General features: G+C 34.4%; 1 pseudogene; it reads left to right on the forward strand.

The window, feature by feature from the left end:
• The first annotated feature begins 9517 nt into the window (after window positions 1-9517).
• The window catches only part of LOC149541149 (condensin-2 complex subunit CAP-D3-like), a 16211-nt pseudogene continuing 724 nt past the window's right edge, over window positions 9518-25004 (forward strand).

A 25004-nucleotide genomic window follows, 5' to 3' on the forward strand; every position in this document is an offset into this window, starting at 1 on the left:
CAACTAAATGAAGGCATGGGTTCCACTAGGAAAAGATAAGCAAGAGTGTATAAACATAAACAATACCAAATCATAACAAAGCTTGAATAGAATAAAATTCATATAGAGCTATATGGAAGATACCTAGAAACTGCTACAGGAAGGATGTTCTAAAATGATCATCAAAATTCACAAAGTTATGGGATGGAATGGTAAGATGGAAGAGATAAAAGTGGAAGTGGAATGGATGCAAAGAAAGTACTTCAAAAAGAAGTGTTTATTATGAATGTCTTGATTGGAGTCAATAACTGGTAGGAGTCAGGGTAGAAGACCTAGACTCAGTAGCTACATGAATGAAAATATCCTCATTGTGTTGGAAATACTTTAGGAACTCTTCATGGCTAGTAGGTTTATGGTAAAGCTTGAGGTGATGCCCATTGAAAATTAGTTTGAAGCAAATGGAATCAGTGGTAGATAACCCAATTGCACCATTTGTAAATATGGCAACAATCTCATATGTTCCTAATCAGCATGTTTGGAACTTTCCTATATGGTGCTAGTATCTTGAGTCATAAAGGAGTTCCTAATCACTTATAATAAATATTTTCTATTTTATAAACTTATCATGCCACTATTTCCTTTGGTGTGGAATAAGCTCAGTATTATTTAGTGCAGATTTCCTCCATTCATCAAGACTATTTAAACTCAAGATTTTGTCTTATTGGGTAGTACTAAGTTCTATCCTAAGCTCCAAGGTAGTCTTCAATGTTTTGTATTCAAATTCAATAGGCATGACAACTGACTTACCATAAACAAGTTCAAATAGAGTAAAACTAGTTGTGGATTTCTAGGTGGTTCTATAAGTCCAAAGAGCTTCAGGAAGGCATGTTGCCTAGTCCTTCCTATGAAGTGCTACAATCTTAAGAACACATTCCAACTCCCTATTATTAATTTCAACTTGACCATTAGCTTAAGGATGGTAGGGTGATGACTTACCATGCCTAATAGTATACTCCATAAGAGTAGTTATCAAATTTGATGTAAAATGAGTCCCTTGATCAGATGTCAATTGCTTAGGAACACTAAACAATGCAAAAATGGATTCATTTAAAATATTTGCCACATTGAAATCTCTTGGGTGTTTCATGGGTTTAGCTTCTACCCATTTGGTGACATAGTTAGTGCAAACCAAAATATAAGATTTTCCTTGTGAAGTAGGCTCAATGGGTCCTACAAAGTCAATCCCCCATTTGTCAAAGGGTGTGACAACTACTTGAGGCTATAGGGGCATTTCATCTATCTTAATGGGTCTTCTCATTCTTTGACACTTGTTGCATTTCTTTGTATATTTGGCTACATCCTTGTCTAGGCTTGGCTAATAATATCTAGTTGTTAAGATTTTGAAGGTTGTTCTTTTGGTTACAAAGTGACCTCCATAGGGTTCATCATGATAGACCTTTAGGACATCATATGTTTCATCTTCATTTAGACACCTATGCATAACTTGATTAGTACCAGTATAGAACATAAACCCAACAATCCATGAATAATTAAAGCTCTTCTCTACTAGTAGTTTTCTAGCTTGGGTAGAGAAATATACTAGCATTTTTCCTGTGGTGAGGTAATTAGCAATATCTACATACCAAGGGTTTTGTGTGGCTAACAAAAAAATATGCTCATCTGGAAAAATATCATCAATGGCTACAGGATCATCAGGGAGATGCAACTAAGAGGGAAAGTACCACATTGGCCCTACTAGTTTTATCAACTATGGTGATGTCAAATTCTTGCATGAACAATAACCATCAAGCTAATCTTCCTAATATTTCAAGTTTGTTCACCAAATATTTTATAGTAGAATGGTTAATGTGAACAAATATCTCATATCTAGTGATGTAATGTCTGAATTTATTAAGAGCATAAGTGACTGCAAGTAATTCCTTTTTAGTGATTGTGTAATTAAATTCTACACCTTGCAAATTCTTACTAATGAAATGAATAGCATGTTCAACAAATTCTATTTTCTATCCTAGCACAACATTGATAGCATAGTTTGAAGCATTTGTATGAATGTGAAAAGGTAAGCCCTAATTAGGTCCTCTCAAATTAGGCACTATGATAAGAACTTCCTTAAGCTGCAAGAAGGATGTTGCATAGTTAGTACTCTAAAAAATTTCAGAGTCCTTTTTGAGAAAATTGTAGAGAGGTACTGAAAGTTGACTAAATTTTTTGATAAATCTTTTGTATTATCTAGCATGTCTTAAAAAACTTCATTCATCCTTCTACTTCTCTAGTGTCAGCAAGGTACTAATAACTTTAATCTTTGCTAGATCTACTTGGAAACCCTTTAATGAAATGAAATGGCCTAGGACTACCCCTTCCTCTATCATCATAAAAAATTTCTCACTGTTTAAAGATAGGTTATAGTCCTAACATCTTCTAAATACTCTTTTTAAATTTTATTTTTCTTCTTCAAAAGTAACACCATAAATAGTGAGGTCATCCATATAGATTTCCATACAATTAACATAAATATCTAAAAAAATATTGATGACAGCTCATTGGAATTTAGTTGGGGCATTGCACAAGCCAAAAGGTAATATTGAATAGGAAAACATTCCCCATGGGTAGGTAAAAGTTTTTTTCACTTGATCTTCTAGGGCTATTTGAATTTGATTGTAACCACTGAAACCATCCAAAAAAGAAAAATATTTTTACTAGCTAGGTTATCAAGAAATTGGTCTACAAATGGTAATGAAAAATGGTCCTTCTTAGTGGCTGAATTAATCTCCCTATAATCTACACAAACTAGTCATTTTCCTCCCTTCTTGGGTACTATGACCAAGGGTGAGACCCACTAACTATCAGAGATTGGGTATATAAAACCAACACTTAAGAGCTTTTGTAATTCATTCTTAACAATGTCTTTTAAGATATGATTAACTCTCCTTTGAGGCTATCTAATAGGTTTGAAGTTAGGACTGATATAAATCTTGTGAGTGAAGAGCATAGGATTTGATCCTTTCATGTCTATGTAATTGCAAGAAAATGCATTCTGATTTTCCTGTAGTAACTGCAACATAGCTTCTTGTTGGGTGTATGATAAGGCATTGTTTACATATAGTTTCTTACCTAGACCAATTTCCATCTTAATAACCTTATCTGTCATGAATCATTGAGCAATGGGGGAAGAAACCATCTCATGAGGTAATAATGAGTGGGGGAACTATGAAGATTTTGAATGATTGAATAAATTTAAAGGTGGTACAATGGTTTCTAAAATACATTTAGCTTGAGGACACATTGAAGATTGTGCTTCATATTCATTCAAAATAAAGGATGAAATTATTTCATCTTCTTCTCGATCAACTATGAATGATTCTCTTGCTATCATCATCAATTGATGGATGGAATTGGCTTCTAGATCATCATCACCCAATTTTGGCAAAACTACTTGGTCATCTAGTAACAATGATTGAGTATGAGAGTATAAAGTTAGGTTCTTGGTATGAACTCCATTGGATATTGTCATGTTCCCAAATTGACAAGCTATATAAGCATCTATAGTAGATAACCATGGTCTTCCTAGGATTAAAGGACATCCTCCCACATTAGTTTTTGGGGAGAGAACAAAAAAATCAACTAAATACTCTCAAGAATTTAGGGTGACTATAACATCTTCTATCATACCATCTTGTTTAATGGTAGAACTATCAGCAAGTTGAAGGATGGTGGGTGTTTCTCTAAGGCCAACAATATGTAATTAAGACAAGACCTCTTTTTTCATGACATTAATAGATGCTCCTAGGTCAACTAAAGTATTTTGAACTTGGATGCCATGAATAATAACTGTAACTATAGGACTCCTAGGGTTAGAGTATTTGGGTACAACTAATTTCTCTAGCATTAAGTTAGACAATTGTCCTAGGACATGAATGGTTTTTGGATCTTTCCTCTTCCTTCCTAGCTACTTACTACATGCTTCCTTAATAGCTTTAGTATAGGTAGATACTTCTTTAATAGCATCTAGCAGTGGTATTTTTACTATCATGTATTTCAACTGATTAAGAAAATCAATGACTGCATGGTTCTCAGACTAGCCTTGTTCGATCAACCTATGGGGTGTAATCAACTAAAAATGGTCATCTAGACTATGATCCCCCTTTCTAACATTTTTTCATAATTTATCTAATGCTTATTCTTGATCAAATCTCCAAAAATTAATTTATTTGATTTTATCCTATAGTTTGTCCACTTTATCCTAAGTTCATATTTAATTAAAAGAACATTTTGTCCTTTTAATTAAATAAAATTCTCCACTCATCTCTTATCATAAATGTGCACACATAAAGCATTATTCTTATTTTATAAATAAAAGAAAAGACATTTTTGTCTACACATGAATGCATGATTTTCTATGTCAGAGGAATCTTCTATTTTTTAAATAACTTCAATTCTCCTCCACATATTTCAATCCCTCTCAAAAGTGAACCATTAATTGTGATTGATTGATGTAGGAGTTGATGAAATCCAACTGCAGAGCTCACCAAGATCACCTACATGCAAATAACCTGTCAAAGGAAAACCAAGAAGGAAGAGGTGGAGCTTGGAAAAACCCTAAATGGACATGAGAGAGAACATATTGCAAAAGAAGAAAATTGTATTTACAATAAAAATGAGTTGAGAATATACAATGAGAGAGCCTGAATATAAAGGCCTCATGAAAGCTTGTAGAACAAGCTAGAAGGTGGTAGAAGATAAGGTTGACAACTAAGCATCCATAAAAAGGTGGAACATGCTAGAAAGGAACAAACTCTTTTGTTGTCTACAACTTAACACAACAATTATCAACTACTAAATATTAAATAAATGCATTAACCTAAGTAAGCTTAAGTAAATAGAATAAATAATTAATTATTTACTCTAACACCCCACCTTAAGTGTAACTTAGGGGAATGACTTAAGCTCACAAAACTAAGAGAAAATGCAAAAGGGGTCCCAACAATAAGGCCATGTTAGGTACCCATATACAATGCAAAGAGATGAAACCTCTAAAAATGGAGAAAGAGGGAAAACCTCATGGGAAAAATCCTCCCCCAAAAAAAGGTAACCTAGTGAAGGATTGAAGAAGCCTTCAACTAGAGAAATTTCCCATAAAATAGGAACAAAAAGTGATTATGAAGATCATCACTAAAGCATGAAGAAGCTGAAAATTTTTCCATCTAAAAGAAATTGCTGATCTGAAGAACTTCCATGGAAGAAGAAGGCATGAACCAAGTGTGTCTATATGGTAGATGATCCATCTCATCAAAATGCATAGGTAGCCAACCACTACAATCACCTCATATATAAGATCGACCACTAAATACATAGCTCACACTATTGAACCATAAAATTAAGGATACATTAGAACAATAGCATAACCCCCCCTAATACAAATGTGGTGAGATGATAGGCAATGAGAAAGTGGGCCAAAATCTTCTGCAGATAAAACCAAGAATGATGAGAGAGGGAGGAGGTACAAACATCTATAAAGACACGGTCACATTGATGTTGCATGGGGTTAATGTCATGTAAGGGACACCCACTTAAAAAAAGGAAGAGGGCACAAAAATGGCAACAACTATCCCCTCATGGTACTTTATAAAAAAAAGTGCAAGTACAACTATCTCAAAACAATGTTCCTGAACCCGAAATGCAAAAGTGGCACTATATCTTAGTGCATATATATAAAAGTGCTTACAAATGATGTCTACAATGATAAAAAAAAGGAAAAAGGCTGATACAAAAGACAATATAGCCCAAAATAAAAGATTCCATGCTAGGAAAATGATTCTTGGACCTAAAATACCCAAGATATCCAACATAGAGAAAAAATGCCAAAAACATGATAGAAAAAGCATGGGCTAGAATCTAAAGGAAATGATAGCATTTCTGAATAGTTGACAAAACTAGCTTTCCAAAAATATAATGTTTTCAAAAAATTTACATGGGATGCAAAAGATATGCATCTCGGAGTCAAAAATAGAACTTCAAACTTCAACTACAAAAATGAGCCATAAAACTAATCGAAACTTGAAAATACCTATACTGATGTATCCATCTTAGAACTAGCTTTCTAATGCTTCTTTTGAATCAAAAAAATACCTTTGCATGCTCAAGATATGGAAAAAATTTGCAAGTAGGTCAAAATGACCCTAGAGAGCTTGGTAGGGGTGCTGATGTAAGATGACATCATGGTGATGTTAGTAGATCATGCAATTAAATTTGATAGCCTAGGGGTCATCACAGTAAAAAAAGGTGCAACCTGGTAGGTCTATGTGGTAGCCACGTGGTACATGTTGATGTGGAAGGGTGACATGGTAGGTTCCACATGGAAAAGTGCCATGTGTCATCCCCACACTGGTGCTGAGTGGCTACAAAAATGCATGCTGGATGGACAAGCTTGCCTACTAGAATAAATAAATAATTATTTGCTCTAACACCCCACCTTAAGTGTAACTTAGGGGAATGACTTAAGCTCACAAAACTAAGAGAAAATGCAAAAGGGGTCCCAACAATAAGGCCATGTTAGGTACCCATATACAATGCAAAGAGATGCAACCTCTAAAAATGGAGAAAGAGGGAGAACCTCATGGGAAAAATCCTCCCCCAAAAAAAGGTAACCTAGTGAAGGATTGAAGAAGCCTCCAACTAGAGAAATGTCCCATAAAATAGGAACAAAAAGTGATTATGAAGATCATCACTAAAGCATGAAGAAGCTGCAAAGTTTTCCATCTAAAAGAAATTGTTGATCTGAAGAATTTCCATGGAAGAAGAAGGCATGAACCAAGTGTTTCTATATGGTAGATGATCCATCTCATCAAAATGCATAGGTAGCCAACCACTACAATCACCTCATATATAAGATCGACCACTAAATACATAGCTCACACTATTGAACCATAAAATTAAGGATGCATTAGAACAATAGCATAAACCCCCCCTAATACAAATGGGGTGAGATGATAGGAAATGAGAAAGTGGGCCAAAATCTTCTGCAAATAGAACCAAGAATGACGAGAGAGGGAGGAGGTACAAACATCTATAAAGACACGGTCACATTGATGTTGCATGGGGTCAATGTCATGTAAGGGACACTCACTTAACAAAAGGAAGAGGGAACAAAAAATGGAAACAACTATCCCCTCATGGTGCTTTATAAAAAAAAGTGCAAGTACAACTATCTCAAAACAATGTTCCTGAACCCGAAATGCAAAAGTGGCACTATATCTCAGTGCATATATATAAAAGTGCTTACAAATGATGTCTGCAATGATAAAAAAAAGGAAAAAGGCTGATACAAAAGATAGTATAGCCCAAAATAAAAGATTCCATGCCAAGAAAATGATCCTTGGACCTAAAATACCCAAGATATCCAACATAGAGAAAAAATGCCAAAAACATGATAGAAAAAGCATGGGCTAGAATCTAAAGGAAATGATAGCATTTCTGAATAGTTGACAAAACTAGCTTTCCAAAAATATAATGTTTTCAAAAAATTTACATGGGATGCAAAAGATATGCATCTCGGAGTCAAAAATAGAACTTCAAACTTCAACTACAAAAATGAGCCATAAAACTAATCAAAAATTGAAAATACCTATACTAATGTATCCATCTTAGAACTAGCTTTCTAATGCTTCTTTTGAATCAAAAAAATACCTTCGCATGCTCAAGATATGGAAAAAATTTGCAAGTAGGTCAAAATGACCCTAGAGAGCTTGGTAGGGGTGCTGATGTAAGATGACATCATGGTGATGTTAGTATATCATGCAATTAAATTTGATAGCCTAGGGGTCATCACAGCAAAAAAAGGTGCAACCTGGTAGGTCTATGTGGTAGCCACGTGGTACATGTTGATGTGGAAGGGTGACATGGTAGGTTCCACATGGAAAAGTGCCACGTGTCATCCCCACACTGGTGCTGAGTGGCTACAAAAATGCATGCTGGATGGACAAGCTTGCCTACTAGAATAAATAAATAATTATTTTCTCTAACACCCCACCTTAAGTGTAACTTAGGGGAATGACTTAAGCTCACAAAACTAAGAGAAAATGCAAAAGGGGTCCCAACAATAAGGCCATGTTAGGTACCCATATACAATGCAAAGAGATGCAACCTCTAAAAATGGAGAAAGAGGGAGAACCTAATGGGAAAAATCCTCCCCCAAAAAAAGGTAACCTAGTGAAGGGTTGAAGAAGCTTCCAACTAGAGAAATGTCCCATAAAATAGGAACAAAAAGTGATTATGAAGATCATCACTAAAGCATGAAGAAGCTGCAAAGTTTTCCATCTAAAAGAAATTGTTGATCTGAAGAACTTCCATGGAAGAAGAAGGCATGAACCAAGTGTTTCTATATGGTAGATGATCCATCTCATCAAAATGCATAGGTAGCCAACCACTACAATCACCTCATATATAAGATCGACCACTAAATACATAGCTCACACTATTGAACCATAAAATTAAGGATGCATTAGGACAATAGCATAAACCCCCCCTAATACAAATGGGGTGAGATGATAGGAAATGAGAAAGTGGGCCAAAATCTTCTGCAAATAGAACCAAGAATGACGAGAGAGGGAGGAGGTACAAACATCTATAAAGACACGGTCACATTGATGTTGCATGGGGTCAATGTCATGTAAGGGACACTCACTTAACAAAAGGAAGAGGGCACAAAAAATGGAAACAACTATCCCCTCATGGTGCTTTATAAAAAAAAGTGCAAGTACAACTATCTCAAAACAATGTTCCTGAACCCGAAATGTAAAAGTGGCACTATATCTCAGTGCATATATATATAAGTGCTTACAAATGATGTCTACAATGATAAAAAAAAGGAAAAAGGCTGATACAAAAGATAGTATAGCCCAAAATAAAAGATTCCATGCCAGGAAAATGATCCTTGGACCTAAAATACCCAAGATATCCAACATAGAGAAAAAATGCCAAAAACATGATAGAAAAAGCATGGGCTAGAATCTAAAGGAAATGATAGCATTTCTGAATAGTTGACAAAACTAGCTTTCCAAAAATATAGTGTTTTCAAAAAATTGACATGGGATGCAAAAGATATGCATCTCGGAGTCAAAAATAGAACTTCAAACTTCAACTACAAAAATGAGCCATTAAACTAATCGAAACCTGAAAATACCTATACTAATGTCTCCATCTTAAAACTAGCTTTCTAATGCTTCTTTTGGATCAAAAAAATACCTTCGCATGCTCAAGATATGGAAAAAATTTGCAAGTAGGTCAAAATGACCCTAGAGAGCTTGGTAGGGGTGCTGATGTAGGATGAAGTCATGGTGATGTTAGTAGATCATGCAATTAAATTTGATAGCCTGGGGGTCATCACAGCAAAAAAAGGTGCAACCTGGTAGGTCTATGTGATAGCCACGTGGTACATGTTGATGTGGAAGGGTGACATGGTAGGGTCCACATGGCAAAGTGCCACGTGTCACCCCCACACTGGTGCTGAGTGGCTACAAAAATGCATGCTGGATGGAAAATCTTGCCTACTATGTCACGTAGCACTAGGACAGAGATCAGCTATCAGGGTGACGAACTAGGGAGGTGCCACGACAAAGAATTGAGGGGTACCACCAGAAAGGTGGCAGCGAAGGTTGTGCCTGGACTGAGTGGTGGAAGGGTAGCTCTGCTAGCATCAAAGGGGTGTAGGCAAAGCATGAGTCACCTCACAATGGTTGCTAGGTGGTGCTATAGTGGCATGCTCTATAATAATTTTTTTAAAAAAATTTACGCCAAATCATTTGTACAACCGTATAGAAAGCCCTGCAACAAAATTTTTTGCCTCTCGGAGCTTTGTCTCCAAAATTAACAAATTTTATATGAATCTTGACTATAAATGGCCTTTTGGATCCAATGGTAGTGTTAATTTAGGCCCAAAGTACTCTAAAAAAATGATCTTCCCCTAGATTGAAGAAAAAAGCATAAACAAACTAGGGTTTTTGTCTCCAAAGTACAGCTTTAAAACTTTCAATGAAGTAGAAGCAACAGGGAGGCTCTGATACCATGTAAGAGTTGATGAAATCCAAATCCATAGCTCACCAAGATTACCTACATACAAATAACCTATCAAAGAGAAACCAAGAAGGAAGAGGTGGAGCTTGGAAAAATCCTAAATGGACATGAGAGAGAACATATTGCGAAACAAGAAAATTGTATTTACAATAAAAATGAGTTGAGAAAATACAATGAGAGAGCCCAAATATAAAGGCCTCATGGAAGCTTGTAGAACAAGCTAGGTGGTAGAAGATAAGGTTGAGAACTAAGCATCCACAAAAAGGTGGGACATGCTAGAAGGGAACAAACTCTCATGTTGTCAAAAACTCATCACTACAGCTATTAACTACTAACTATTAAATAAATGTATTAACCTAAGTAAGCTTAAGTAGATAGAATAAATAAATAATTATTTACTCTAACAATTGACATGCTTGTGCACATGGATGGCTCAAGATGTATTCTCCTCCCTTGATTATTCCTCTTTTGTCTCTTAATCTCTACCATCCATTTTCTTAAAAAGGGAGGGCTCTCTCCTCATTCAAAAATCTTAGTCTATCATGCTATTGTTATGCTATAGTTTTTCTTGGTGATTTTGGAGACTTGATGCATTCTTGCATTTTTGCATTTTAGCTTACCTCTCATTTGACTTACATTATGGCATATTTTGTACCTTAGTTTACTTTATGCTTCAGCTTAGTTTTCTCTTTTTTATCTTGCATTTCATTTAGAATAGCTTGCATTTACATTGCATTCATTCTAGATTCTTGGATATTGGCACTCTTGCCTCTACTCTTTGAATCTCTTATTCTATGGTGCACCTTGCAAGGGTTTTCATAGCTAGGTTCATTTGAGAGCCACCATCTCATAGCCTTTACACATCATAGATAGAGAGCTATAATCTTACTCTTGAGACTCCCTCTTCCGTGAGGTTTCTCAAGAATAATAGTTTATAAAAATGTGACACTTTTATGTACACATTTTTGGCACTCACCATGGGGCTAGAACCAAGTTTCTAGCTCCATTTTTTTTCTTTCATTTTGGTTACATTATTATTTCTATTTTTTTTATAGAAACTTCTTGGATCTAATCAATTGGTTTTGTAGGTTTCTTACTTTGGTTTTAAGGCTAAACCTTGTACAGATTTGTTTGAAGGCCAAAACCCTAGTTTTGAAAGATTTTAGCATATCTTCCAAACCACTTTGAGTTTAGATCTAATTTTTTTTTGCAAGTTTAGTATGCATCATAAATGTCTCAAAGCAATTGGAAAATTGTTTTGAGTTTATTCATGTCCATTATGAATTTTTCTTTATTTTTCATAAAAAAATGCTTTTGGTCACAAATAAAAAATTATTTTGGAAAACTCTATATTTTTGGAAAGGTATTTAAAATAAAAATGGGGTTAGTTCTTTGTGTTTTGAAGTTTGAACTCATATTAGGCCTCAAAAACTCAATTTGATAAATTTGGTCTGTTTTCACAAAATAGGTCCCTAGGTCACAAATGAAGTTTTTTTTGAATTTTTTGAATATTTGTAAAGCTCTCTAGTTTTTATTAGGGGTATCTTCTTTTCATTTCTATTTTTGGATCTACAATCATAGCAAAAAAGTCTAATCTTGTTGACCAAGTCAAAAGCAAAGAGTAAAAATGAGAGCATTTGTGATTAGCTTGCACTTTCTTTGCATACACTTGGTTGGAAGATAACTTGGATTTTTGAAGAAACTAACCACTTTATGTTGTATGTCTTACTTTTTTGTTATGCCCTAACCTTGGTTGCTTTTCAAGGAGTTTCTTATTTCATTGCTAAAAAGAATGCATGTCAAAGCTTCAAATGGACAAGGGCTACTAACACTTATTTGCAAGGGCTGCCCAAAGCATAAAATCCAAAATTTCTTGTATTTCTTTTATTCCATGTGTGACACTCTACTAATTTCTTTCATTTCATGGGAACATTAAACTTGTGATTGAGGTTCTTTGGTGATAGGAGAGTATGTTCTTCACTCTTGTGGTGAATCAAAAATCTTGACTCACCTTTGAAGTTTTAGAACAAGAGGATTAATTGAAGATTTTTGGCATGTTTGAGGGAAATAATAAAGATAGGAGAGTATTCTCTTCACCCTCATAGTAGATCAAAAATCTTGACTCTTGAAAGTGGATCCAATTTATCTTAGTTAGAATCCATTAGGGGGCTTGCTCTTGGACAACCTAAGAGGAACAACCCAAGTGGGGACAAGATAATACCCAACTCTTCAAACCCACTATAAACTCAAAGATATCAAGGACACAAAACCTTGGTAGATTTAGTGTTTATCTTACCTTAGTGTGATCACTTATGGGATTTTGACCATGAGGAGATCACTAGGAAGGAATGCTTAAGGTTCTCTTGAGACTGTGAGGTCTATTTCCCACCACAAGGTGGGTTGTCCCGTAATCAGGTGCAAGAGGAACATTATGAATGGAAGCCCTTTCTAAACACCCTAGGTTAGTGGCTATCTTATTTTTTCACTCAACTTCTTAGCACAGGGATCGATCCTAGTGGACTGCCTAGATCACTCCAAGATTTTACACTCACCATCTATGTTCCCTTGGTTGTGCTTATGGAACTTCCATGAAAAATCCAATATCTTTTGTGAGAAACCACTTAATGTGAGGTGAAGGAGCATCAAGCATGGGCCAAGTTGTTGAGTAATAAACTATGACTTCTCAGTAGATATTGCTTGATGTGTTCTTGAATGTGCTAGACCTGTGGAAATCTTTTGAACATATAAATGATGATAGTTCTAGGGATTTCTTTTAAGACCTCACATATGCTTATATCATGCAAAGTTTCATTGTCCCTTGCTTGATTTTTTTAAGACTAATCCATGTATTACTATCTTTCTTGGAAAGAAATTTCTTTCAAACATCAAACTTTCTATGCTATCAACTATTGTCAAACTTTTTCAACCAAGTCAAAACATCAAGTGCAAAAATTGGCTTGTGTTTCTTTCTAAGGGAAGTCTCATCATTTGACTTTTCTTTTCTATGTCTAGTGCTTAAACATGATTAAAGTGACTCGTTGGTATTTCTATATTTATGGTCTATGTCCACTTGCTAGTTATCTTTTTTTTTTTTTGAAATGGTTACCTTCATTTCTTGACTACACACTTGGGTTGGGAAAGTTTTTCACTTGTCACCCCACTTGCTCTATCTACTTGGCTATTTTGATTCTTTCCTATATCTTGACTTGAGTCACTAGTGTTGTAAGTTTTTTGGACACTTTCTTGACAAGTCACTTTACTCGATCTTTGCTATTTTGGCAAGTGAAGACTCTACCTCTCTAGTTTGGACATAAAGTTATCTTGTGTCACCTTCTTAGCTTCCTTTAGTCTCCTTCATGATTGATCATCTAACTCAACTAAATCTAGATGATCATGATATCCTCCATGCCACTAAAGAGTTTCAAGATCTATATTCTCAATACAAAGAACTAGAAGAGACAAATGATCTTTTTTACCTTCATCTCTCTAAGCATATGATAGAAATGAAGTCTAAAATTGAGAAAATATTATAGAAGAAAATTTATTTCTTAAATGAATCTCCCTTAATACCTTTACATACACATGGTTCATCTTCTTCAAGGTCTACATATTCTACTCCAAGACATCAAATGTCTTCATCTTCTAGATATAAAGAACTCCTTATAGAGAAAGAAAGTGATACCTCTTTTGAGCCTATTAAAAGCTACCATGATGGACCTATCTTTGAAAAAGAAAATGATGAAGACATGGATGCATGCTATTCACTTGAGAAACAATAGAAGGACTGTAGACATAATTTTGATAGAATTTTTTCTCCCTTGAAAGATTCTTATGATGACGCTTCACAAACACTTCTTTGCACCAAGATTGTCATGTTACCTAAGTCTAGCTCATATGTAAACCCATTCTTGGATATCTATTGTGCTTATCATCAACATAATAAGCGTAGTACTTTATATTGCATTTAGCTAAAACATAAAATCCAAGATCTTATTGATAATGGGATTATCGATACCTCTAATGATTCATGTGATGAGAATAATTTTCTTGAGAAAGATCATATTAATGAACCTATGATTTCCTCAATACCTCCACTTCTTCCAACACTCATGCACCTCCCAATACTTCAAATCTTTCCAACATGCCTCTATCAAATAAAGAGCCTAATGCTTTTCATGTACACTATGCCTATCCTCAAGGGCTACCTCTAAAAGAAACTCAAGCTAACCTTCACTTGGCTACAAACCTTTTCCATGCTACTAAGCCTAAAGATCCAAGAACTACTCTATTCACTCTTCATTATTCCTTGTCCTTAGAAGTGGCTCCATGTCAATAGGACTCTCAAAAAGAAAAAGCTATAAATTTCAAGAAAGATCAAGATCAAGCACCCTTTCATCTCCTTCAAAATTTCACCCCTCTATATCCTATGTCTTTTCCATCTCCCAAGTATGATGAAGATACCACTTCCATTATCTCCCTTGAGCTTACTAAAATTTATGAGAAAATTTATCTTCCTATGCTATCCAAAGCTACTTGTCAAGATCAAAGCATCCCCTCATGTTATACTTCTCCATATCTGCTTCAAAATTGTGCTCAAGCTTCAAGCGCTCCTATTAAACATGTTTTTCCTATTAAAGCTACTCATGAGTCTATTGATGGCTTTGAATATGTTGCTCACTCTAAAGATGTTGATATCCCTTTTCACTATCCATTTGCATATCAAAATTCTATCCTTGGTCCTTATCCATCAAAGCTAAAGCCTTCAAACATTCCATCTATATTGGGACCTTATTTTCTTTTATCTCCTTCATTTTCCACTCCTAGCTCTCCCATCATACCTCAAGATCAATAAAGATACTCATCCTTGATGAATTTCCACCCATTTATCCATCTAAACTAGTCATATCAGCCTTATTCATCCACAAATCCTAAGTACTTTGGAAGCAATTTGGATTCTCTACTTAAGAATAAACACATGAATCCATTTACAAATGAAGATCATTGTGCTCTATCTAATCAACATATGAATACAAAGAAAGAAAAATAATTCAAGATACCACAAAGGTCCATTATTCAAAAAGTGAAATCAAAGGAAATATGGGTTTCTAAACCCATTATTGAAGAAATGTATTCCAAAGTATCTAAAGAAAAATCTAAAGCTATATGGATTCACAAGTCTCTCTTGAAAGACTTGAATATTGAACATAAATCAAAGTTGAAATTTAAGCTTCCAAAGGCTTCCACTTTATCTTCTTCCAAACATCTTCCTAAAACTATTTCAAAGCCTTCCACTCTATCTTCTTCCAAAATTTCTGTACCACACCATAAATCTAAACCTCAAGCTATTTCATCCATGATTCCTTCATCATTCCAACACCCTTCAAGGTGCATGTCAATGTTGATCTTGCCCAATATTTTAGCTACCCTCATGAAATCCTCTAAAGCTTACACTTACTTTCTATCCATGCTTTGTTGGTTCTTTCAAGACATGAATTATTATCCTCCATATTCTTATCATACTATTATCTCTCCTCCATCACCCTATCAACTTCTTTGATCATACTTGTTGTTGGTAAATAGATTTGTCACTTAGAAAATATATGATTTAGCCCAATGGAGTGTATGGAAAATTGATTTCTCCAATAGTTGGATATCTCCTTGATATCTGACCTTCCTCTATGTTTAGAGGAGCAGCTCCCTCATATGATGTATTTTTAAATATTTTCAAATAAAAAATCTAGAATTTTAAAGATCAATAGAAAGTCATTATTGATGAATGCACCACATAACTTTACAACTTTCTTAAGTCAACATAAAATGATAATAAAGGCAATCAATAACTACGCTTGAAAATGATCATTGTTACCATGTCATTCATGATTCATAAACATTCACACAATACTATGCAAATATTCACTACAAAAAGAATCAATAGCTTTATGTTGCAACAATCTAGATTTTAGAACAAGAAATCAAATGCATGTCTCATTTTATTTTCTTGCACCAAGAACATAATAGAGATTTTCAATTTCAAAAACAAAAGTTGTACATACTTTCCAAAATTTGTCTCCTAATCAAAATTTTAGCATAATGTTCCCTTATTCTAAAGTCCTGAAAAAATCCCTTATTACATTGAGATTCATAAATTTATAGCTATTCTAAAATAACTAACCTTTCGGGTTCATAACCACTCAAAAAGTTAGAGTTTGGAATTTGGTACACATTTGAAAACTAACTTTAACTCTAACTCATATCAATAAAAACTCTAGATCCTAATTCCAGTCACAATATTTGACACATGTCATTTTTCAATGTAAGATAATTCTGACTTTGTTTCTTAGAATTTTATTTAGTGGAGATCCTCAGAAATCAAACTCTATTGAAAACAATGCAAGTAGCTATTTATTTCCTTCACTTTAGCACCTCTTGGTAGTTGGTACAGCTATGAAATTTTGTCTCATGGATGACATTGCTTCAAATTTTGATCCTCTCAATTTTTGAGATAGCTATACTTTTGTGGAGTACCATGAAACCCAATTAATATAATTTTATTTCACTCATTAATGATTAAGCTTATAGTGAGCTTTTTCATCATCTACATCTAAATCTAGCCCCACCATGGCCACTACTAGATCCCCTTTGAGAAATTTGATGTTTTCTTTCTCATTTCCAATGATATAGTCCCCATTAGCATTAACCATTGTGAGGAAGGCATGTTATAGAAGCTTAGTATCAGCATGGCCTCAAAGGATTCTCAGAACTTGACTCATGCATGGCCTCCATGGCTCTGTTGGATGAAGGCAAATTGCTACAGCTCTAATCATTCTATCCACCTGCTTCATCTACTTTACATTAAGGTAGAATTTCAAGTAGGGATCCAAAAACTCCTCTAGAAATCCTCCATTAAGTAATGGCTTTTCCCAAAGAACCAAGTTATCATCGCCTCCTAGTTTCTTTGTCTCAATGGGCTTCCTCCCTGTGAGTAACTCTAGAAAAACCACCCCAAATGCATAAATATATGTTTTCTCTGAGACCTTCCCATGTTGGAAATACTCTGGAGCTAGATACCTTTTCTTTACCCAAAAGTTCCTTTCACTATCTTGTACAGGGATGGTACTAAAGCTCCCAGAGTCCATGTCATCAGACCAAAATTACACAACTTGGTCATTTTCCTCCTAGAAAGAAGCACATTAAAAGGCTTGATGTCCTTATACACCATGCACTTATGGGTTCCATGGTGCAAATAATCCATAGACTTGGCAATTCCTACCACTACTTGGAGTCTATGAGGCCAGGATAGACAACCCTTACCTTTCTTCTCATGGAGATGGTACTCTAGACTTTTGCCTGAGATAAACTTGTAAACCAAGAAGAGTCCTTGGGGATCTATGCAAAAGATGAGTAGAGGAACAAAATGCTAATTTTTTAAGCTTCTTACAATGTGTAGTTCTCTACAGAATGCGTTGCCAGATTCCTTCTCAGTCTTATCTAAATACTTGACTACAATTAATTTGCCATGTCTTAGCCTACCTTTGTATACATAGTTGTATGAACTAATGATCTTCTTGTTGCAATGTGAAGTATTAAACAACTTTCCTTCCTAGCATATTTCCTTTGTTTATGATTCCATCATTCCCAAGCATATCCACACCTTTGAGGAAAATTCATCACATTTGATGAGGTGATAAATTTCCTTGATATTTTATCAAAAAATTTAGTAGCTCCACTAAATAAAAATGGGTACATTCAGGTTTGATATTCTATCAAAAAATTCACATGCTTGATTTATGTTTTGGACTACCCACATGGCTTGAGGCACCTTGTTGAACAAATTATGTGCACTCTCTATAGTTAGGTCCACACTTACCATACACACACATGAAATCATTTGCAAGGTAGCTAACACTTGCATGAAAATCAACCATCAACCTTGGTATTTCTAAAGTGTTTCTAAAGCTCCTCTTGTTAAATCCATATTTTGAAGCCTTACTTGCAAATCTATTTGCACACAATCTGCAAATGCTTCATTGCTTTTCTTTTCCCAAGATTTCATTTCTAAAAAATAATTCAAGCTCATTGCTTATGGTTCCATAATTTACTGAATGTTCCTTGTGTGCATAATGAAGTCACATTGCATATTTAAGAGATGAACCTATTTATGTTCCATGAAATCTCATGGCTAAAGAAGTGAAGGAAGATCCTTCCACGTGGGTTACATATTCTACTAATGCTATGTCGCATGTTTTGACTTTTAGTTGAGAATGAATACACTCTGTCAAACTTTTTCTTACTTACCTTGCTATGAGATAAAATGGAGAAGTCATGTGACTTGATTTGGATTTGACATGTTGGAGATTATGATTTACATCTGCTACCTGCAATTTTTGGAGAGCATACTGTCAAAAGTTTACATCTTCTACTTCCTATGCTACTATTGTGAATCACCCCTTGCCAATGACTTATAAGAGAGGGATGTATAGTAGTATCTTTTATGCATACTCTTATAGGGGTAGTGTAGTCCCAAGCTTCAAGTTTTGGTTGGCTTTACCATGTTTGCTTCACATTGTAATTACCATTCTTTGGTTGAGCTTTACTAGTCCCTCTCCATCTCTTCTATTACTTATCATTCCCAATAGGTGGTTGTTTAAAATTTGGAGATTGGGTTGGGAAGTTAAAGTTAGGATTAGGTTAAAAATTTAGAGTATGTAGTGAGAGAGTATTTTAGTACGTGGAGAGAGAAGGATTAAGTACATAGAGAGAGAAAGTTTGTGTGAGAGAAGGCAACCCAAACATGAACTTCTCTCTAGAATTTTTGGTATATAGAGAGAGGTAGTATGGGGAGAGAGAAAATTACAAGGAGAGAGAAAAGGTTTTGAATAGAAATAAAATAATCTCTCTTACTCTCTATCTCTCCATAGTGAATTTAATTAACTCTCTCTCACAAAAATATCCAGGTAACATGTATCTATGGTCTTAGCTTATCATGACTTACCCTTCTTATAAGAGCATTATCTAAATTGAAAAAAAGTTTGACCTATTTCTAAAAAATTGAAAAAAAATAGGAAAAATAGAAAAAATGAAAAAAATGAAAATGTGCCTTGGTAAAAACCACTTCTTGTGGCACCTTGGTAGCAAAAGTAAAGACAAATAAATTCATCATATGGTGAAAACCACTTCTTATGGTGTCTTGGATTAGTACCATAATGACAACCTAGAAAACAAGCATCATGTGTAATTCTTTCATAATCCATTCATTCCCTCTTCCTCTTTGATCTTGACATTATTGAGCTATCCAAGTGCATTGGCTATCTTATCTATCACTCACCCCATTCTTCTCATTCACTCATAGCCTTCATATCTAGATTCATTCTTATTTCTCTATCCCATTGCTATCCTATCTAGTTGACCCCATGGTCTTGATCATAATAAAGAAAAACATGGTTCTCATAAACCTCTTGTCATGTCTACTCCTTTAGATTACATTCTTTCATGTTATCTCACTTATTATCCTACACTACTTATGCCATATGCTATCTTGCTTGTTGACTTTACTATTTATCCTACATGTTGTCTTCCTCATTACTTCCATTGCTTATCCAAAATCTACTTTAGATTGATATCTTTCCCTAGCTTGGGTACTCTTGAGGAGTGTGTCCTTGAGGATCACTTTCAGTTACTTCATACTCCTTTCATATATGTCTTTTCTTATCCACCAAATTGCTGCTACATCATGTCCTACACCTTGCTAGACATAGGGACAATTTATGTGATCTTTCTTCAGAACTAGTAATCTCTAAATCAATCTAGAAAATCCAAAAAAATCATATATGATGCTAAAAAAGATCCAAAAAAAAGAAAATATCCTGAAAAAATGATCATCTTAGTGAAAACCTAGTAATAGGTGCTTTGATGTATCACCAAAAAAATTTAAAAAATTCAACAATAAAAAAAATTTGGAAAAAGGCCCTGAAAAAAATCTACCAAGTGGTGAAAACCTAGAAACATGCATGACTTTAGACCCTTGTACCATGTCTATCAATCTCAATCACCACTCTGCAACACATTTCCTACCTTGGAATTATTTCTTGTCCTCATCTTGGGGGCACAACTACTTAGCCTATTGAGGTGTCCTTGTGCATTAGGGTTTCTTTGACAACTCATAGAATAGTGTTTCTCAACACTTCCCCCCGCCAACTTGACATCAAGTGTTTCTCAACACTTTTTAGATAGTTTACCTATAGCCTCTGATATCATGATATTTCTCACTTTCAGAATCAAGTCTTGAGGAAATGGCCAAGTGACTTACACAGATGCACTTAAACACTTATATGACTGATCTATAGTGGTCTTTATCTAGTTTGTGTGTTGTCTATGATGATTTCTTTGCTATACATTCCCTCCCTAATAGTCTTTTGAGGATTTCATGAACTAGAAGACTAGGGGAATGGGGTATGTTTTCTTGCTTTCTAATTGTGGGTATACTTTGTTCACCTATAGTATTTTGAGCATTCATGCTTGTCCTACTTAACACTTTGGACTTACAATGTATCATCCTTGTATTTTTTTGCAAGAAAGCACTTAAAAGTTATCTTGGTGCTTATACCTTGATATAGTTGTAATATTTCTATATTAAACTTAGGGAGTCTAACTGCATTACCTATCTTGACCTATATGTCTTTGATGCTTAAGTTGGATTCCCACATTTCTACTTGGCACTCATCATATTCATATCCTCATATTTTTACTAGTGATTATTTTATGATGTCCCTAATAAGTCTTGATGATAAAAACTAGGACCTACTTATGTAACCCTTTCAATTGCATCTTTTCATACTAGCTTGCATTATAGGGTTCATTCTAGCTTAGGTTTTCATTTTGGATGTTGAGAGAGCTCTCTTCTTTATCTTTCATGGACTTGTCAGCTAGCTATGTTTATCCTTCTCTTACATATTCTCGATCTTATCTTATCTCTTCTTTCCTATTTCTTAGTTCTCTTCTATCTTACCATCTCATCTATGCTTTTGATCTATCTTTGCTAATCTCAACATCCTAGATTCATTTTTGGGATCAAAATCCAAATTCGGGCTCATCTTGCTACTCAAAATTTCTTCTTTCTTCTATGTAGTTGGCTGACCTATTGAGGTTTAATCTTTGAATCTTGTTGGGGAATTCATCACTTCTACTATGTTCCACTCTTTGCTTTCATTTCTATTTCATCTCATTTCATTTTTCTTCTTTCTTTGACCTAATTCTTATGCTTTATCTTTCTTGGTCAAAGTTAGTCAAACTAGGGCATATCTTCATTGCTTGGTGGCCACTCTTTGGTCTTAATCTCTTATCTATCATTATGAATTTTTCTTTTTTCTAAATTAATCAAATCTAGCTTATTTATGCATCTCCTCTATCTCATTTTGATTTCAATCCCAAGAGAGCATGAATATTCTATGATTGTTGAAAATTGCTTTCTTCTACAACTATCTATTTTCTCTTGATCCATCTTCTTTTCTTGGTGTTAGTACTCTTCTCGAGTTCTGATATATTCTCTATCCTAGTGTTTAGAACTATCACTATCAAACTATACATTCAAGACTTGCTATCTCTTTTTGCATTTCATTCTTCATAATCAAATCTCTCTATCTATTTATACCTACTTGGATTATGCATTCTTTGACATCATGTGTTCCTAGATTGATCACACATTAGTCAAAGAGGGGAAAATTTAATCAACTAAAAATGGTCATCTAGACTATGAGCCCCCTTCTAGAATTGCACATCCTTCTTCATTAACTCCATGACTAAATAGGATCATGTATTTTCCTAAGTATAACATACTAACTTCAACTATTTGTCAACCTGGGAGTGTAAGCCTAAGAGGGTGGCTACAAAGTATATTTTTTGATTCCTCTTTAAGTTATTACAACTACAACAAGAAAGGAATTCTTAAGGAAACTAAGCTAGGAACTAAAAAAACATTTGTCTTAAAGCTTAGAGTAATGCTACAAATAACAAATCTACTTAAACACCTATGTTGTGGGAATAGTTCAATGATTTTGTTATCAATGGTTGTAAGAAAAACAAAAGTCTACTTTGCAAGGAAAAAAAACTAAGAAATGAAATCTATTCTAACAAAGTAGTTCACTCACCAAGTGGAACCCCATGGATGAGTGAACATAAAACAATCAAGTGTGAAGGTGGAAACTTAAACTTTGTATCCTATTCATTAATAATAAGAAATTACATTTTAAACAAGATTCTACTTTTATGAATAGAATAGTCTACTCTATTTCCTTTTGGTCAAAACCAAGAAAAGATCAAAATCTCATAATCTCCTTTTAGGGTTATAGAAAAATTTATTTAAAGAAAATATTCTAACAAATTCTTACTCCTATGATCACTCCATCAACAAGGATCAATTACAAATCATAAAATTTATAAGAGAAACACTATTAACTAGATTTTAACTTCCCTAGGAATGTAGTAGGTTGTGGAAGCTATCTTCATTCACTACCATAATAGAATTCATACCATGATCTACTACTACTATGATTCATCAATCATTTGGTCTACTTTGACTTCAGCATTGAAATGTTGTCTTCAATATGCATGGAAACACTTGTAGAGCATTAAACAAAACAACTTCTACATCCATGCATTTATTTCATCATCAATGTTAGAAAAGATAATGTTCATATTATCACTCTTGCAAATCCTATAGCTATAGGAAGGAATCTACCCAAACATAGCATAGATGAGGAAATACTTATCAACATGTAATATCCTTCATTAAACCATAAAAAGCCATAGATTGAAGCAAATACAACATAACTAATCAATCAATACTTCAATCTCCATGTCTTAACATATGGATAACATATTCATAAAATATAAGTTCTTTTTCTTAAACCATAAAGTCTAAATTTTTTTCTTGCAAGATAACTACTAAACACAAGATAAAAAGTAATCAAAATAATGGCCTTTTGGAGGCTCATCACCTTGGAAGACACTCTAGACTCTCTAAGCATTATACCTAGCACCTTGGGAAGAGTAGTAGGAGTGCCTCTTTAGATCTCTTCTTGTTATTTTCTCTCAAATTTTCTCTTATTATTCATTTCCTTAGAATGAATTCCTTTTGTATTTGAATCTTCTTTTAGAATAACCTCTATGTAGCATATTTTCCCCTTCTAGCTTTGATGGCTCTCTCCAATTGGAGAAAAACTTCTTCCTTTGAAGTTCATGCTTTGTTTCTTTTCCCTTGTTTAATTTTGAAGGTAATGCTATTGGTTGAGGAGTCTCTCCTTTTAAGGGTACCTTATGGTACTATATTGGTGCACTCTTGAAGTGGAGCTTGTTCTTATTTTCCCAAATTTTAAATTTCAAAGCATTTCAAGTAGTATCTTCTAAAGATGTAGACCAAAAAAATTGATCAGATTCTAAGGATCCCTTAATCAAGGAAAAAAGGATTCTTCTATCTATAACATTTAAAATTATGGTTAATATCCTTTTAATTTTTGTAAAGAATTTCTCTATCAAACAATGTTGCCTGAATCTCATCAACTCTATTTACACTTGTGGGTCCTTGCCAAATATATCTATGAGCCTATGTATGAAATAAGTACATTCCTAGTATGATGATTCTTGTATGTGATAGATCCATGATGCCATAATACACATGTTATATCATCCAAGTTTAGTGTAGAAAACTTGATACTATAGCTACCGAGGTTTCTCTCCTTAAGGCACCTAGTCCAAGCATCATGTTGACTCATTCAAGTAGGAACACCCAACATAGGGATTAGATCTAAGTTTTTTTTATTGAATTTTTTATAAAAGAGATGATTGCTATCAAAATAAATTCAGTGAGGAGATCTATGGTGACACTTACAAGGTATTTGATGTTAAATCTCTAGAGAAGACTAATGCCCAAGAACTTATGATGGAGGTAAATTTGATGATTGTTAGAGAGTTGAGTGGTAGGGAATAGAGGTAATTTGGTAATTTTGTGTCTAAGATATCTCTAGGAAAGCCTTGATACCTACTACTGACTAATGGACATGGATATGGTTGTTTCCCTTCTTAGAGGCCTGCTTGATCCTTTGGATCTAAACAAGGAGGTTAAGATTGAAAGAGAGAACAACTATATTGCCAATCATATGGAAAATGAAAAAAATTCTTAGCCTAGAAATCATGTTGATAATTTGAACAAGAAAAGAGGTAATGAAATTGTGGATTCCATGTTGGATGGTGCTAAGTGTTATGAAAAGGACATTTAAGGATCTACCAAAGTTAATTCCAATGTTAATTACAACAAAGTGAGTCCACATACAACAAAAAACATTTGGTGGGGAGAGAGGTGCCTTGAGACCTTTCTTCATTATTTTTCTAACAAAGTGACTTCAATACATGCTTTTTCCCTCACAAACATGGCCCAAGCTATCAAAATTCTCCCAGTCGATATAAAACAACATATTCATTTGCAAGGATTAATGGGCTTTCAGGGTGCTTAAAATAATATGGTTCATAGACTGAATGCACAACCATTAGATGTTGAAAAGTGGTTCACTCCAAGGTAGGAGTTCCCCTTCTTTGGACATCATAAACCTTCCATTCATTCTAATGTAGATGGTCTAGGTGTAACAACAATCACTCCAGGGGTAGCTCATAGGGATTTAGGATTTAATTTGAGGAGATAGTGTATGGATGATAAAGTGGTTATTTGAAAAGTTTCATTAATTCTAATGATAAAGACAAAAACTCTTTTGGGGAACCTCTAGATGAGACAATGCTACAAGCAACAGGGAAAACCTATAGCGATCCCATGTTTAGCATTAAGAAGGTTGGACTCCTAGCTCTATTAGAGGCATTCAAAATATTTGTAGTCAATATAATGATTTTAGAATGGTTGCAATCTATGTTACCAATAGTAGCAGATAATGAAT

The sequence above is a fragment of the Cupressus sempervirens genome, chromosome 9, assembly GCF_028749045.1.
Source record: "Cupressus sempervirens isolate cs-2001-9-10 chromosome 9, ASM2874904v1, whole genome shotgun sequence".
Taxonomy (NCBI): domain Eukaryota; kingdom Viridiplantae; phylum Streptophyta; class Pinopsida; order Cupressales; family Cupressaceae; genus Cupressus; species Cupressus sempervirens.